Below are 16616 nucleotides of genomic sequence, written 5' to 3'. Positions count from 1 at the left end.
TGAGGCGGTTGTTTATGTCTTGTGGCTCTGCGCAGACAGACCAACTCGTTTTCCATTTATTCACCACCATTTCTTTTTCATACCTTTTAAGGTTATATTAAAAAGCTCTGATTATTGTAACTAGTGTCTATGTGAACTCACCTTACTAGTTGCACTTTGAAAAAGGCAGCATAAACTGGGTCACAGTTGGTCAGCAAAGAAGTTGGTGAGGATCTGGGGAGCTCCTGTGTTCAGAGTCAGTGTGGAAAAGGTTATTAATTCATCAGGAAGTCCATGAGCACCTCATGATAGTCAGGAGGTCAGTGTGACAGGGCTGTAGTCATTCAGGCAGGAGACGACAGAGGTCTTGGGGAATAAGATGATGGGGAACCTCTTACTAGGATGGATGACAGACATAGTTATAGACTGAGGATGTCAGTGAAGACCTCTGCTAACTGGATGGTGCTTAGTGGATGATGCTCAGAGGACCTGGTCATGGATACCATCAGGTTCTGCTGTCTATGGATTTACCACCTTAAATTAGTCACACCAGGCACGGACAGGGTTAACGAGCGAGAGTTGAGCTAAACTGCTAGTTAAGGGGCATTTTCGAGGTCATATCTGACCTTCTCTCAGGCTCAGAGTTCTAAGTAGCAGTTCATACTTTCAGCTTGCTGCAGCCATCACTACTGACCCAGGCTTCTGGTCAAGACTGAATCCTGTTTTTTGGAACATCATCATCGGTGTGCTTATGTCCAGTACGCACTTTTGTTGAGTATGTTGTGATAGAATCTGTTGATAAAGTCCCCGCCTACTGCGTTAAGGATTATCTGCTAGTCTGTGGTTTTGAATTAAGACTGGAATTTCCTGATAGCATCTACATTACCTGGATAAACGGTACGGAAAACTGGTTTACCCGGTCGTTGTATGCAGACAGGAGGACTGAGGGATGATCAGCCTTACTAAATTCTGTGCAGGAGATGCCTTTATAACTGACATTAAGTGCTGAATAACAATAATCAAGAGTCTGATCACCTCGTACATGTGGAAATAAATGTACTGGTGGTATTTCAGCTTTATATAAACTGGAGTAGGAATCTACATCAGCCTCCCACCGTTGTTTTAAACCTCTAATCTGTTTAACTCCATTTCTCCCCAAATTATTTTAAAGGTTTTGCAGAAATTACATTCATGCAATAACTTAACATTAACATGCTTCAAAATGAAAGATTGTGTTGCCACAACCTTCTAAAACATGAGGAATAAAGTGGAATCATTTGAATGTAGCTCCTTAATTTGAAGGCCACTCTTGAGGAGCTGATTTTCTAATCTGACTTTGTTCACAAACACAACAACAGCTTTGTTCATCCGCAACACAGATGAGTTGTTATTGTGTCTATTTTTTTTTTTGCCAGTGGCAATAAGGACAACTTGGACTGAAATTTGTGGCTAAGGGATATACCCGAGGCTGTGGTGTAGTGAAAAGGACAGCGCCGTCCTTCCCTAACCACACCCACTCTCTGCCTACATCACTGTTAAAATTATTTCAGTGCAGATTTCACCAAAGAAACATCAAGAAATAGAAAAAAGTCACAGAAGATCTCACCAGCACTCTCACTCTCACCACTCACACACTCTGACACACCCACTTCCCAGCCTATAGTGAGAGAGAAAGAGAGAACTAAAGAGAAAGTGTGTGTGTGTTTGGGTGTGTATTGTGGAATGTTCCAAAAGCTCAACTGACTGAACCTCCCAACATCACTACAGGGTAAACAGATTGAAAAGTATGATGTGCCATTCTTTAATAAATAAAATTAATTGGTGGATTGAGGAAACACACACACACACACGATGATGTTCACTGCAGCTCTCTGCTGGAGTCATACAGTTGGGGTCATAAGTTTCCATACGCCTTGCAGAATTTGAAAAATGTTAATAATTAAAATAAAAAAAAGAGAAATCTGCAGTGTTTTTATTTAGTTCTGCCCTGAATAAGTGATTTCACACCGCAGATGTTTCCATCTCGTCCACAAGACACAACTGAATTTACACAAATGAACCAGTTCAGAAGTTTCCATTCGCTCGATTCTTAATCCTGTGTGTGTTTCCTGATGATCAGAGACTGTTTTTATGTTTTGTGAAAGTTGTTCATGAGTCTCTTATTAGTCCTGAGCAGTTAAACTGCACACTGTTCTTCAGTAAAATCCTCCAGCTCCTGCACCTTCTCTGCTTTTCCACCATCTTCTGCGTATTTGACTCCTTTCCAACAGCAGATATGATGCTGAGATCCGTCTTTTCACACTGAGGACAGCTGAGGGACTCGATCACGACTATTACAAAAGCTGCAAACGTTCACTGATGCTCAAGAAGGAAACACGATACATCAAGAGCCAGGGGCGTGTAAACTTTTAGACCAGATGATTGGTGGAAATTGTTACTATTTTGTCTTCTGAGAAACATGTAAATATCTTATGTAGCTTCTGAAGGGCAGTACTAAATGATAAAAATGTTTAAACAAAATAACAATTAATATATATTAATTGTTAATAACAAATAATAACAGACATGATGCAGTGTATAAATGAGAAAACAGTGAAACGAGGAAGCTCATCCATCACAGGATCCTTATTTACATCTATCTCCTGTCACCATGGCTGGAGCTTTTACAGGATTTTACTATTTTCCAATGAGAAAACAATAGATAACCATTTAGTTTGGCTTTAGTTTGTTTATATATATATAAATTTTATTTCCTGACCCGTTCCTAAAGGGACAGGATGAAGAAGGTAGATGCAAGTCTGATTTGTTCTTTAGCCTTGGACCCCATCAATTTTAAAACTTCTTAAATCAAAAAAAAAAAAAAAAAAAAAGGACACTTCATGGTGATTTACATAAAGTTACTGTACAGAGGTGATGAATTATTCATTATAACTAAACAGACTAGAGAACTTTATGAATATTTGCACCGTACGTTAACAGTTCCTCAGATTAATTCTGCTGCATTTTCTTTATTTCTGATCCCAGTACAGTCTGTTTTCATTCCTTAATTTCAGTAAAATCCATTTAGCCAGAAAACTCTGTGCACTATCAGAATTTACACCACAGTGTCAGCGCTTTGTAACAGTCATAGGTAAAGCTGGAATTTTAAGTTCCCCTTCAGGAACTCGAGCTGCGTCGAAACGCTATGGGAACGCCTTCAGAGTGACCGTGCTCTGAATAACATGTGTAATCAGTCCAATGGATGGGCAAGACGTCACGGGCGGGGTGACGTAGCGACCCGGAAGCATAAAAGCCCAAGCGGCAAGCGCCGCACTAGCTTTCTGTCATTCAGCAAGCGCTCTATGTCATATTGTTTGTCCATTGTTTGTCTATTTTGTGTTGTCTGAAGCATGCCTAAGGCCAAGGACAAATCTAAACATAAGGGTGAGAGCGAACAGCGTTTTAGGCTGTGTGTTCCTCCCTGCCCGCGCTATATTACGGGGCGGGGATACACACAGTCTTTGCGTTGTCTGGTTGGGAGCGGAGTATGCAGAGTCGGCTTTCGAGAGAGCCGGCTGCTCGCATTGCGAGCGTTTGCCACTGCGCGCGCTTCGCTCCCGGAAGGCTCTCTTCGAGGAGGGAGCCTTCACTCGCGTGCCTCGCGGTGCCGGCCCCGCTTCTGCCGAGGCAGAGCAGCGGTTGCGCTCATGGGGCTCGCAGATGGATCTGGCGGAGGGAATGGAGACGGACGAGTCCTTTTCTCCTTCCTCACCCTCCAGATACACTGTCCGCTCTCTGGGTTTGGAAGCCCGCTCTGCGGTTTCTCCCCCCGGGGAGCGGGCCCGGCGCTCCGTCCGTCTTCCTCCGAAGAGGTTGACGTGGAGGGCGCCGACTCTGATTTGCCGCAGTCTCCTCAATATGAGGAGCTGCTGGAGGTGGTTTCGTGGGCCGTTGCCAAACTTAGCATTAACTGGCCTGCTGAAACGCGGGTTGAACCGCAGGGGTCTAAGCTAGATGAGCGCTTCCTGCGCAGTAAACCGCCACCTCCATGCCAGAGCCTGCCTTTTTTCCCCGACCTCCACACCGAGGTGTCGAGGTCATGGAGGAGGCCTTTTTCGGCCCGTTTATTCAGTCCCGCCTCCTCTTACTATGCTAAAGTGGCAGGGCTGGACCATACTGGCTACAGGGCGATGCCCAGGGTTGAACAGACGCTAGCTAGCTATCTGTCCCCTGGTGCGGCATCGTCCCTGAAGGCTCCGGCGCTGCCCACCAAGCCGCTGCGGACCACCTCAGCACTGGTGGGCAAGGCGTACACGGCAGCAGGTCAGGCTGGTGCGTGTTTGCACACCATGGTGGTGTTACAGGCGTACCAGGCTGACCTGCTCAAAGAGCTGGATGAGCACGGGGAGATGACGTCTGAGCATGTGACAGAGCTCAGGCGGGCCGCTGATCTTTCTCTCCGGCGGCGGAGAGACACCTCTGGCTGACCCTGTCCGACATGAAAGAGAAGGACAGGGTCGTTCTTATGGACGCCCCACTGGCGCCCTCTGGTCTGTCCAGCGACGCTGTTAGCTCTGTCATCGACAGGTACCAGCAGGCTCGTATGCAGGTGGCGGCATTCCAGCGGTTTCTCCCTCGCCGCTCTCTGGGCGGGGGCAGCCCCCTCTGTGTACTGCCTCCTCTCACAGGGAGGCACAGAAACAGAGCATTGCCTCCCCTGCTCCCCCGCGGTGGGACCGGGAGTCTCGGTGGCACTCTGGGCCCGGTTCCTCTGACACAAAGGCGGATCTGAGGACCGTTATTTTGTTGAGGAGGGCCGCGGCTAAGAAGCCCTGATGCCTTGGGCCCAGGGCTTCCGAGGGCGGGCCCCTCTGGGGCGGGACAGTGTACACCTCATTATACGGTGCCCGTCTCGCCTCAGTGCCCTCGGGAGGTCGATCTGCCAACCCTGCCCTGCCAACCCTGCCAGGTTGTGTCTCAGATCAGCTCCGAGGACTGGTTTGTCACGATCGACCTAAGAGATGCATATTTCCATATCTCCATCCTTCCTCAACACAGGAAGTTCCTGAGGTTCGCTTTTGGGGGCGAAGCTTACCAATATCGGGTTCTTCCGTTCGGCCTGGCACTCTCACCCTGCACCTTCACGAAGTGTGTGGATGCTGCTCTGGCTCCTATGCGACTCCGGGGCATCCGCATACTGAATTATATCGCCGACTGGTTGATATTAGCTCGATCGGAGCAGATGGCGGTTCGGCATCGAGATGTCGTTCTTGCCCATATGAAAGAGCTGGGGTTAAGACTAAACGCAGAGAAAAGTGTGCTTTTTCCAGTACAGAGAATCACTTATCTGGGCGCGGTGTGGGATTCGACCGCGATGCAGGCACGCCTGTCTCCTGCTCGGATCGAGTCGATCCTCACAGCAGTCGCGAGAGTGAGAGAAGGCCAGTCACTCACTGTGAAGCAGTTTCAGAGACTGCTGGGTCTGATGGCAGCTGCGTCCAACCTAATACCTTTTGGCCTGCTGTACATGAGATCCCTACAGTGGTGGCTCAAGACCAGGGGGTTCTCCCTGAGGGGAAACCCGCTCCGCATGATCAAGGCAACGTGGCGGTGCCTACGTGCCTTAGACATGTGGAGGGAACCTGGGTTCTTGTCTCAGGGCCCGGTGCTGGGAGCTCCTTGTTGCTGCGTAATGCTAGCGACGGATGCATCTCTCACCGGATGGGGAGCGGTCACTGCCCGTGGTCTGTGGGGCGGCCGCCATCTCACTCGGCACATCAACTGCCTGGAGATGCTGGCCGTGTTTCTAGCACTGAAACACTTTCTCCCGGACCTAAGAGGTTGCCACGTGTTGGTGCGCACCGACAACACGGCAGTGGTCTCTTATATCAACCACCAGGGAGGTCCGCGCTCGCGCCCCTTTTACAGGCTGGCGCTCCAGATCCTTGTCTGGTCCCAGGGGAAACTCCTCTCGCTGAGAGCAGTTTATATCCCTGGCTGTCTCAATATGGGAGCAGACGCCCTGTCGAGGCAGGGGCCGATGCCTGGGGAATGGAGACTCCACCCCGAGGTGGTGGAGCAGATATGGCGTATGTTCGGCCGAGCTCAGGTGGATCTGTTTGCGACTCAAGAGACGTTGCAATGTCCTCTCTGGTTCTCTCTGACTCGTCCAGCTCCCCTAGGACTGGACGCCTTTCCCCCGGTCGCTCTGCTCCCGGAGAGTTCTGGAGAGAGTGTGCCGGGATGGGGTTTGCTTGCTGCTAGTAGCCCCGTTCTGGCCGGGCTGAGTATGGTTCTCAGACCTGATTTCCCTTCTCGACGGCTCTCCATGGGAGATTCCTGTCAGGAGGGACCTCCTCTCACAGGCGGGGGGCGACATCCTTCACCCCCGCCAGGAGTTGTGGAAGCTGTGGGTGTGGCATCTGAGGGGGCACAACTCAGAGCTTCCGGTCTCTCAGCCAAGGTTGTTGAGACCATCCTCCAGTCCAGAGCTCCCTCAACGAGCGTGGCCCTTGCCGCTCGGGCTTTTATGCTTCCGGGTTGCTACATCACCCCGCCCGTGACGTCTCGCCCATCCATTGGACTGATTACACATGTGATTCAGAGCACGGTCACGCTGAAGGCGTTCCCATAGCGTTTCGACGCAGCGTCTCGTTCCCTCAGGGAACCATGGTTACATGTGTAACCTGGAGACGTTTTCTGATATCTTCAGAACAGAGGAGTTTACGCTTCTTTGCGGTTTCTCAGTAACATGACAAGCTGCATTTTCTTTTGTCATATTCAATTCAGTTTTACTTGTATAGCACTTTTAACACTGGACATTGTCACAAAACAGCTTTACAGATATCTCTTTCTCTCTCTCTCATTATATATATATATCTCCTATTCGTTATAATCAATACGAAATGTGATTGGGAGCCAATGCAGTGTGGATAAGATAGGGGTGATGTGGTCATATCTTCTGATTCTAGTAAGGACTCTCACTGCTGCATTCTGGACTAACTGGAGCTTGTTTATGCTCCTACTGGAACATCCAGACAGTAAGGCATTACAATAATCCAACCTAAAGGTTACAAAAGCATGAACTAATTTTTCTGCATCGTGTAGTGACATATTTCTCATCTTAGAAATATTTCTCAGATTAAAGAAGGCTATCTTAGTAATATTATCTACATGAGCTTCAAATGAAAGACGGTAGTCAATAATCACACCAAAGTCTTTTACTGCTGTAGATGATGAAACAGAAAGGCCATCCAGAGTTATTATGTAATCAGAAAGCTTACTTCTAGCTGCATGTGGTCCTAGTACAAGTACTTCTGTCTTGTCAGAATTAAGTAAGAGAAAGTTAATAAGCATCCAGTTTCTAATGTCCTTTACACATTCCTCAACTTTATTAAGCTGGTGTCTGTCATCTGGCTTTGCTGAAACATACAACTGTGTCATCAGCATTACAGTGGAAGCTAATACCAAGTTTATGAATAATTTTACCTAGAGGTAGCATACATAGAGAAAAGAGCACTGGCCCTAAAACAGAGCCCTGTGGAACACCAAACTTTACCTTAGTATGAGAAGAGAAGTCACTATTTGCATCTACACACTGATGACGTTCATTCAAATAAGACCTGAGCCAGGAAAGGGCTGTTCCCTTAATGCCTACTACATTTTCCAGTCTATCGAGGAGAATAGCATGATCAATGGTATCAAAAGCTGCACTAAGGTCAAGCAGCACAAGCAAGGAGACACAACCCTGATCAGAGGCCAGTAATAAGTCATTTACCATTTTAACCAGCACTGTCTCTGTGCTATGATGAGGCCTAAATCCTGACTGATACATTTCATGAATGTTATTCCTGTGTAAGTATGAGCATAGCTGCTGTGCTACAACCTTTTCTAGGATCTTGGATAAAGGGGAGGTTTGATATTGGTCTATAGTTAGACAGCTGACAGGGGTCAAGGTCAGGTTTTTTAATCAGGGGTTTGCTAACTGCTAATTTAAAAGATTTAGGTACATAGCCAATGCTAAGGGAAGAACTGATTATCTTTAGAAGAGGTTTGATTGTAGGTATGTAGGTAAAGGATGTAGTATACAAGTTGATTTTGGTGAGGAAATTAGTGAAATTGGTTCAGTCTCTCGAATGGGAGTAAAACATTCTAACGATTGATCTGATATCCTTATTATTATCATCTACAGGGTTAGTTATAAAACTGTCCGGTTTTAAATTACTAGTCTGAATTTCTTGCCTGATATTTTCAATCTTACCATTGAAAAATTTCATGAAGTCATCGCTGCTATATAATGATTGTGTGCGTGTTTCTATTGTGGTCTTATTCCAAGTTAATTTTGCTACAGTATTAAATAAGAATCTAGGATTATTTCTGTTATCTTCAATTAGAGTGGAGAGATACATTGATCTAGCAGCACTAAGAGCTTTCTTATAGCTCAATAGGCTCTCCTTCCATGCTATTTGAAATACTACCGATTTAGTTTGACGCCATTTACGTTCTAGTTTTCGAGTGGTCTGGTTTAAGGTGAGTGTGTGATCGTTATACCAGGGTGCTAACTTTTTTATTTTTTTATTCTTTATTTTTCTTTTAAGTTGAGCTACATTAACTAGCGTGTAGTGGAAGACTGACCCTAAGCATTCAGTTGACTGACCAAGTTCTGTGGGATCAGACAGTGATCCAATCATGGTCGGTAACTCTGGGAGATTACTGATAAAACTCTGTGCAGTTGCTGATGTGAACGTACGTTTGACGCGGATCTGAGATAGCTTCAGACTGCTGAAATGTGACTATGTTTTCTATATTTAATCCGAATGTTAGTATTAAATCAAGAGTGTGACCACCACTAGAGTGTGGGTCCTATTACATTCTGATTAACCCCTACAGAATCTAGAATGGACACAACTGCAGTTCTCAGAGGGTCATCTGGATTATCATAACATGTCTCCAACATGTTTCCAACAATTAATGCCTTGTCTAAAGAAACAACCAGGTTAGAGATGAAATCCGCAAATTCACAAAGGAATTCAGAATATGGCCCTGGGGGTCTGTAAATAATAATTACTGGAATCACCTGGGTAGACCTATTTTTTGTGGCTACATATGTTATGTTAGCATAAAGAACTTCAAATGCGTTGAATTTATGACTAGGTTTTTGTGTGATGCCTAGATTATCATTATAGAAGACTGTGACACCTCCTCCTCTGCCAGTTAGACGGGGCTGATGTATGTACACTATATTACCAAAAGTATTCGGTAACCCATCCAAATGATCAGAATCAGGTGTCCTAATCACTTGGCCTGGCCACAGGTGTATAGAATCAAGCACTTAGGCATGCAGACTGTTTTTACAAACATTTGTGAAAGAATGGGCCGCTCTCAGGAGCTCAGTGAATTCCAGCGTGGAACTGTCATAGGATGCCACCTGTGCAACAAATCCAGTTCGTGAAATTTCCTCGCTCCTAAATATTCCACAACTGTCAGCCTTATCATAACAAAATGGAAGAGTTCGGGAACAACAGCAACTCAGCCACGAAGTGGTAGGCCACGTAAACTGACGGAGAGGGGTCAGCGGATGCTGAAGCGCATAGTGCAAAGAGGTCGTCGACTTTCTTCACAGTCAATTGCTACAGAGCTCCAAACTTCATGTGACCTTCAGATTAGCCCAAGTACAGTACGCAGAGAGCTTCATGGAATGGGTTTCCATGGCCGAGCAGCTGCATCCAAGCCACACATCACCAAGTGCAATGCAAAGCGTCAGATGCAGTGGTGTAAAGCACGCCGCCACTGGACTCTAGAGCAGTGGAGACGCGTTCTCTGGAGTGATGAATCACGCTTTTCCATCTGGCAATCTGATGGACGAGTTTGGGTTTGGAGGTTGCCAGGAGAACGGTACATTTCGGACTGCATTGTGCCGAGTGTGAAATTTGGTGGAGGAGGAATTATGGTGTGGGGTTGTTTTTCAGGAGTTGGGCTTGGCCCCTTAGTTCCAGTGAAAGGAACTTTGAATGCTTCAGGATACCAAAACATTTTGGACAATTCCATGCTCCCAACCTTGTGGGAACAGTTTGGAGTGAGCCCCTTCCTCTTCCCACATGACTGTGCACCAGTGCACAAAGCAAGGTCCATAAAGACATTGATGACAGAGTCTGGTGTGGATGAACTTGACTGGCCTGCACAGAGTCCTGATCTGAACCCGATAGAACACCTTTGGGATGAATTAGAGCGGAGACTGAGAGCCAGGCCTTCTCGACCAACATCAGTGTGGTAAATAAAGCACTTTGTGAAGTTTCAGTTCTCACTACATCCTGGGTAAATGTTGGATGTCTTGTATTGAAGACCTGGTGAGTGACATGATGCAGTGTATAACTGAGAAAACAGTGAAAACAGGAAGCTCACCCATCACAGGGTCCTTATTTACATCTTATTTACATCTAATCATCTTTCTCATGCCACCATGGCTGAAAATGTACTATTTTCCATAGACAAAACAGTGTATTATTTTGGCCTTATGTTAACATTTTTTTTTTCCGTTTTCTTAACCCATTCCTAAAGGGACAGGATGAAGAAGGCAGATGTTTGAACAGGATCTTGGATAAGGAGTGTTTTATCAAAGTTGAAAGTAAACCCTTCAAAAATCTAGAAAATGTTATGTATTTTTAATACTTTATTAATAATGCACTGCTGCCTGGTGTAATAACTGAGGTGTGATGTGTTTTTGTTTAAATCTTTCTCTCACTGACGTTTTCATGATAAGTGAAAAACATGTGAGGTTTGTTTTCTCACAGCTTCCTTGTGTAGAACTTTGTCTCCTCCTCTACTAGACGTTTCATTCTATCAGTTTCATACTGTATGTATAATAGGGGAGGAGAGATGAATGACACACAGCAGGGAATATGAGAGAGCAGTTATTAAAGCAGTCCCAGAAACTCACGAGAGGGACAGGAATAGGGACGTCTTATTTACATTACTATTCACTGCATCACTGACTTGTGACCATGGCTGATGGGAAACGTATCACTGAGTTTTTGAGGGATCGTGTTGGAAATTTGGGGATCTCCAGTCTCGTTCTGGTTGTTTTGGAGAAAATAATGGATAATGATTTTGTTTGTCCTTGCCAACCTGGCTATAATGAAGGGATATGTGCTTGTTATGCCATAGTGCCTTGCTTTGCTTGCTTTCTTTTAACTTTCTGTTTCGTGGACTCAAACCCAGAGGACAGAGTAATGGATGGCAACTCCACATGTAATAAATTACTCTACTCATTTCTCATAGCCTGCATCTGGCTGTTTCTCTTCTTTTTTGAAGGCCAATACTTGGCCTGTGCGTGTTCACGTTGGGGTGGCGAGTACACTGAAACTGGTTCTTTAAAATGGTGCAAGCCGACTGTAAATGAAACGGTGTTTGAGAGATTGCAGGAGACTCAGAGGTGTATCATCATATCTCAGGTGAGTTCTGAACTATACACAGAAAAGATATTTTAAAAACAAAAAACATTCAAATACCAGTATAAGTCAAAACAGTGTGTTCTTATTGGCTGAAATATTATATAATAAAAATTTTTACACAGATTCAGTATTTGGTGTGTGTTAGGAATTAAATATACTATATGGCCAAAAGAATGTGGACAAGTGACCTTCGCACCCATATCTGCGTATTGAACCTGCCATTCCAGATTTATTCCCCTGTGTTTGCTGTTATAATGAGCTCCACTCTTCTGCGAAGTCTTTCCACTAGATGTTGGAGCGTGGCTGTGGGGATTTGTGTTCATTCAGCTAAAAGAGCATTAGTGAGATCAGGCGCTGATGTTGGGATGTCGAGGAGGTCTGGGGTTCAGTCGGTGTTCCAGTTCATCCCAAAGGTGTTCAGTGGGGTTGAGGTCAGGGCTCTGTGCAGGACACTCGAGTTCTTCCACTCCAACCTTCACACACCATGTCTTCATGGAGCTCGCTTTGTGCACAGGGACATTGTCATGCTGGAACAGGTTTGAGTCTCTTAGTTCCAGTGAAGGGAAACTGTAAAGCTACAGCACACAGAGACGCTCTATACAATTGTGTGTTTCCAACTTGGTGACAACAGTTTGGGGAAGGAACATATATGAGTGTGGTGGTCAGGAGGCCACCTCGTTTTGGACATACAGGGCATAGACAAAGATATAGGTATTGTACATGTCTACCAAAATATATTGGAGTTGAAATTAAAGCATCAATATAAGCTCAGAGTGTAGACGTTTAGCTTTAATCAACAGAATCAAATTGTCGGGTCCCTGGAGGACTAGTGTTTAGGCCACAGCACTCTCACTGCTGCAGCCTGGGTTCGAGTCCTGGCCAGGGAACCAACCCCAGCCACCGGGGTTGCATGCAATAGTGCACTCTCAGTGCTGGTCCCAAGCCCAGATAAAATTGGGGAGGGTTGGGTCAGGAAGGCCATCCGGTGTAAAACTTGTGCCAAATCAAATATGCGGACCAATGAGCTGCTGTGGTGACCCCTAATGAGAGCAGCCTAAAGAGGAACAACAACATAAATTAAATTGTTATTTTTGATCTTTGGTTGCAAATCCTTTGGAGTCAATGACTGCCTGAAGTCTGGAACTCATCCACATCAGCAGATGCTGGATTTCTTCCCTGGTGATGTTCTGCCAGGTCTTTACTGCAGCTGTCTTCACTTCCTGCTTGTACTTTGGGTAGTTTTGTCATCAGTTTTCTCTTCAGCAAGTGAAATGCAGCTCAGTTGGAGTCAGATCGGGTGATTGACTTGGCCAATACAGAACATTCCACTTCTGTGCTTAAAAAGTCTTGAGCCGCTTTTGACGTACGCTTCAGGTCATTGGTCATTTGCACTGTGAAGCTCCGTCCAATGAGTGTTGATGCATGTGTCTGAATGTGAGCAGATAATATCACCCTCCACACTTCAGAACTCCTCCTGCTGCTTTTATCAGCAGTCACATCATCATGTAATACAACAGAACCAGTTCCACTGGCAGGCGTACACGCCCACGCCATAAGATGAGGTGATACTCTTCAGATCATGAGCAGCTCCTTCCCTTCTCCATATTCTTCTCTTCCCATTCTCATTCTGCTACAAGTTCATCTTCATCTCATCTGTCCAGAGAACATTGAACTGTACAGGCTTTATTTAGATGATGTTGGGTGAACGATGTTGCTTGCAGTTTATATGGCTAATTCATTTTCAAAACTTATAATACTGAGGTCAGGGATTATTTACTTATTTCACTGGTTATAGTTTCCTTTTTTCAGTTTGCAGGTTTTGGCATAGGGCTGGTGATCACCTTCATTCTAGGAATATCATATTGCTGCAGACTTCGTTGCTGTCATGATTGCTGTCATGTTCACTGCAATAATTGCTGTAATCCTGGGTGTGCTTATTGTCATGATGGTGTTCAGCAGAACAGAGATGTGCTACTGAGCTACCAGAACAACGGCCAAAGAGGAGGTTAATAAGCCCAAAAAATATAACCTAAATATTACCCCATATTCATTAAAAACTGTGAAAGTTCCTCCAATAGGATGTTGTTAACTAACACTTTCTTTTTTCTATGTGAATTAGGTGAAGCAGTAGAGGCTCAGTGATCGGATGGTTGTCAGTTCAAATCCCAGAACTGCTCAATGCTGTAGTGTCCTGATATCTTGTGATTTTCTTTCTATATATTTTTTAGTTTGTGTTGTTAATTAGTCTGAGCCAACCTCCTGTAATCTCCTTATTTACTCTATTTTAAAAATACAAAATATAATTAATATTTTTAAATTAAATTAATTTTTAAAAACAAAGTAAGATTTGTTCTTTACACAGTCTTGGACCCCATCAATTTGGAAACTTCTTAAAGCAAATAGAAAAGACACTTCATGGTGATTTATATAAAGTTATTGTATAGATGTGATGAATTATTCATTAAAACTAAACAGACTAGAGAACTTCAATTCTGCTTCATTTTCTTTATTTCTCGTCTCAGTACAGTCTGTTTTCACTCCTTAATTTCCACATTCCACACTCCATTTAGCTAGAAAACACTATGCATTATCAGAATTTACACCACAGTGTAAGTGCTTTGTAACAGTCAGAGGTAAAGCTGGAACTAAGTTTTCGGATATCTTCAGGACAGAGGAGTTTACGCTTCTTTGTGGTTTCTAGGTAAAGTGTAACAAGCTGCGATTTTGTCTTACTAACGTCAAGAGAGAGAATAAAGTGAGGCTGCCGAGGGAACGTCTGTTTATAGCTGCTATAACATAAGTGAGAAAACTTGTTTCATGAACGTTACAAAACATACAGTGTAACTATAAATGGACAAAAAGTATTAATAAATTTATTAATAAATAAAAGATTGTAACTGTTGGTATAAGAGGATTGGGGACATTCCTCACTTGGGAACATGCTGTTACAGGAAAATAATCAACTTTGAGATTGTAACAGTAACTCCACTGAGACAGCACCCAGGTAAACACCACCCAGTTTAATATGTAAAACTAAAACCTGTTGGTACATTTCCTGGCACGCACACACACACACACACACACACACACACACACACACACACAGTGTTGTACATGCCAGAGGGAGATGTGTTTGATGTGTCTGAAGGTGTTTTAGGAACCAATAAATTACATTTGCTTGTGCATGTGTGTTTGTGTGTGTGTGTGTGTGTGTGTGTGTGTGTATGATTTCACTTAATTCTCATTTTCCCCTCAACACTTTGCATTTGCCAAGACATCATCAAATTCTTCAGCTCACAAATAAAAGTGTGTGTGTGTTGAGTCAGCAGTTAGAGATATTGAAAGCTTAAACATCCACCCTGAAAGCCACTTTCCACTTTCAGCCCTGCGGCTATGGAATGCTAGTGTGTGTGTGTGTGTGTGTGTGTGTGTGTGTGTGTGTTTTCTGGCTCTATCATCTCCTCTTTATCAAACATGTCACAGCTCAAACCTGCAATTTTCGCTTTTGCTCACACCTTTAACCCAGATCCTATTCTGCATATTCAGCACTGTAGAACGGCTCAGCAATCAGCACAGGGTTCTAGACTCACAGGAACTTTACGATTACAACCTTTAATTAGTTTCAGTTTTATGCTTCAATCATATTTTACTGCAAACACACAGATGAGTGCCAAATAAAAATTAAAAAAACACCCGAACAGCTTCAATGTTCTTCAGCACAGGTTCTACACCTCAGTGGAAGTGTACTGGAGTGACGGAGAACCGTTCTACAGCTCTGTCTAAACCCGCGTTTACACTGTGTGATTATTTAAGATGATTCCTCGTCATGCTGTTATCATGTTTCCTTTACGCTTCGTACTGTGTCACTGACCATCTTTGGTCTCATTGAAATTAAAATCACGTCACATTACGAGTTCTTGTGTTCTCAAAAAGTCTGATCTCTTACTTCTACCCCTGATGCAACACAGTTATCCTGCAGATCAGCGCTGTGGATATTAAAGGAGAACGAGTTTCAGGTGGAGAAAAAAATCCTTTCAGTTCTTCATAATAGCCGAAGAGCCTGTGATCACTCCATGAGGAAAATATTCCTGTTCTCTGTTAGCAGCTGCTATAAAAAACCACTAACTCATTAATCAGCTCAAATACGGAACCTGAGACTAACTCATTACAGAGCCATTATTCTATATTTCACACAGAACTGTATGTTTTTCCTCACTGAGAAGAAAATTTCTCCGCATTTAAACCGCTGAATGTGGCTCATCTTCCTGTAACACAAATCTGTAAATCTGTACAAGCTGAACTCCGGGACAGAGAGCTAGTGAAAGCTGCATAATCGTTTGTGTAACTTCTCTCTGAAGACTTTAGCATGAGATTAGAGTCTAGTGTGATTTTACAGATTACAGATCAAATAAAATTAATATTAAATTAACAGAAAAAGAATTTAACAGAGTTCATCACTGATTCAAGACCAGCTCCTAATTCAGAATCTACAGAAACCATTAATACATTTACATATTTTACAGATGTTTATTAGTTGATAGTTGTATTAATTGTGACAATAGAAATAGAAGTTTTATTAGTATTAGTCGTTGTTTTAGGTGTCAGGGATTTATAGAGGAGAATGTAAGTGCAGATTTATGTATAAAGTGCAAACAAACAAGAAAAACAGAGAAAACAAGAACCAAAAGACCTGAACAACGATACAAACTAAAACATTTAGACTTTGAGCGAGACTTTGAGCGAGACTCTGGTACAAACAGCAACACACACACATGAACAACAAAAGATTGACAGTGAAAAACACAGAACCTTAAGTAGGGGTGCTTATTAGTGTTAACACAAAACAGGTGTCAGTGATCAGTGGGACATGTGATCTAGTCATGTGATGTGCTGGGGCTGATGGGTAATGTAGTTCAGCTCTGATTTTGGCATAACCATGGAAGAAGGAGTACTATTGGTATTTGTAGTAGTAATGGTGGAAGTATTATTATTATTATTATTATTATTGGTAGTAGTAGGCAGTATTAGTAGTACTAGTAATATTATTAATATTAGTGTTAGTACTAGCAGTAATGATAATACTCTACTTAACAGAAACTTGCACAGTTCTATGTTGGACAGATGGATGGATGGATGGACAGATGGATGGAAACTGTAGATGGATGAGTAAATGGATACTGAAGGCTAATAGACAGCTATCATGTCACA

This window comes from Pangasianodon hypophthalmus, chromosome 27, assembly GCF_027358585.1.
Source record: "Pangasianodon hypophthalmus isolate fPanHyp1 chromosome 27, fPanHyp1.pri, whole genome shotgun sequence".
In the NCBI taxonomy this organism is placed as follows: domain Eukaryota; kingdom Metazoa; phylum Chordata; class Actinopteri; order Siluriformes; family Pangasiidae; genus Pangasianodon; species Pangasianodon hypophthalmus.
The sequence above is the reverse complement of the archived record's forward strand: the minus strand, read 5'-3'. Positions refer to the sequence as shown.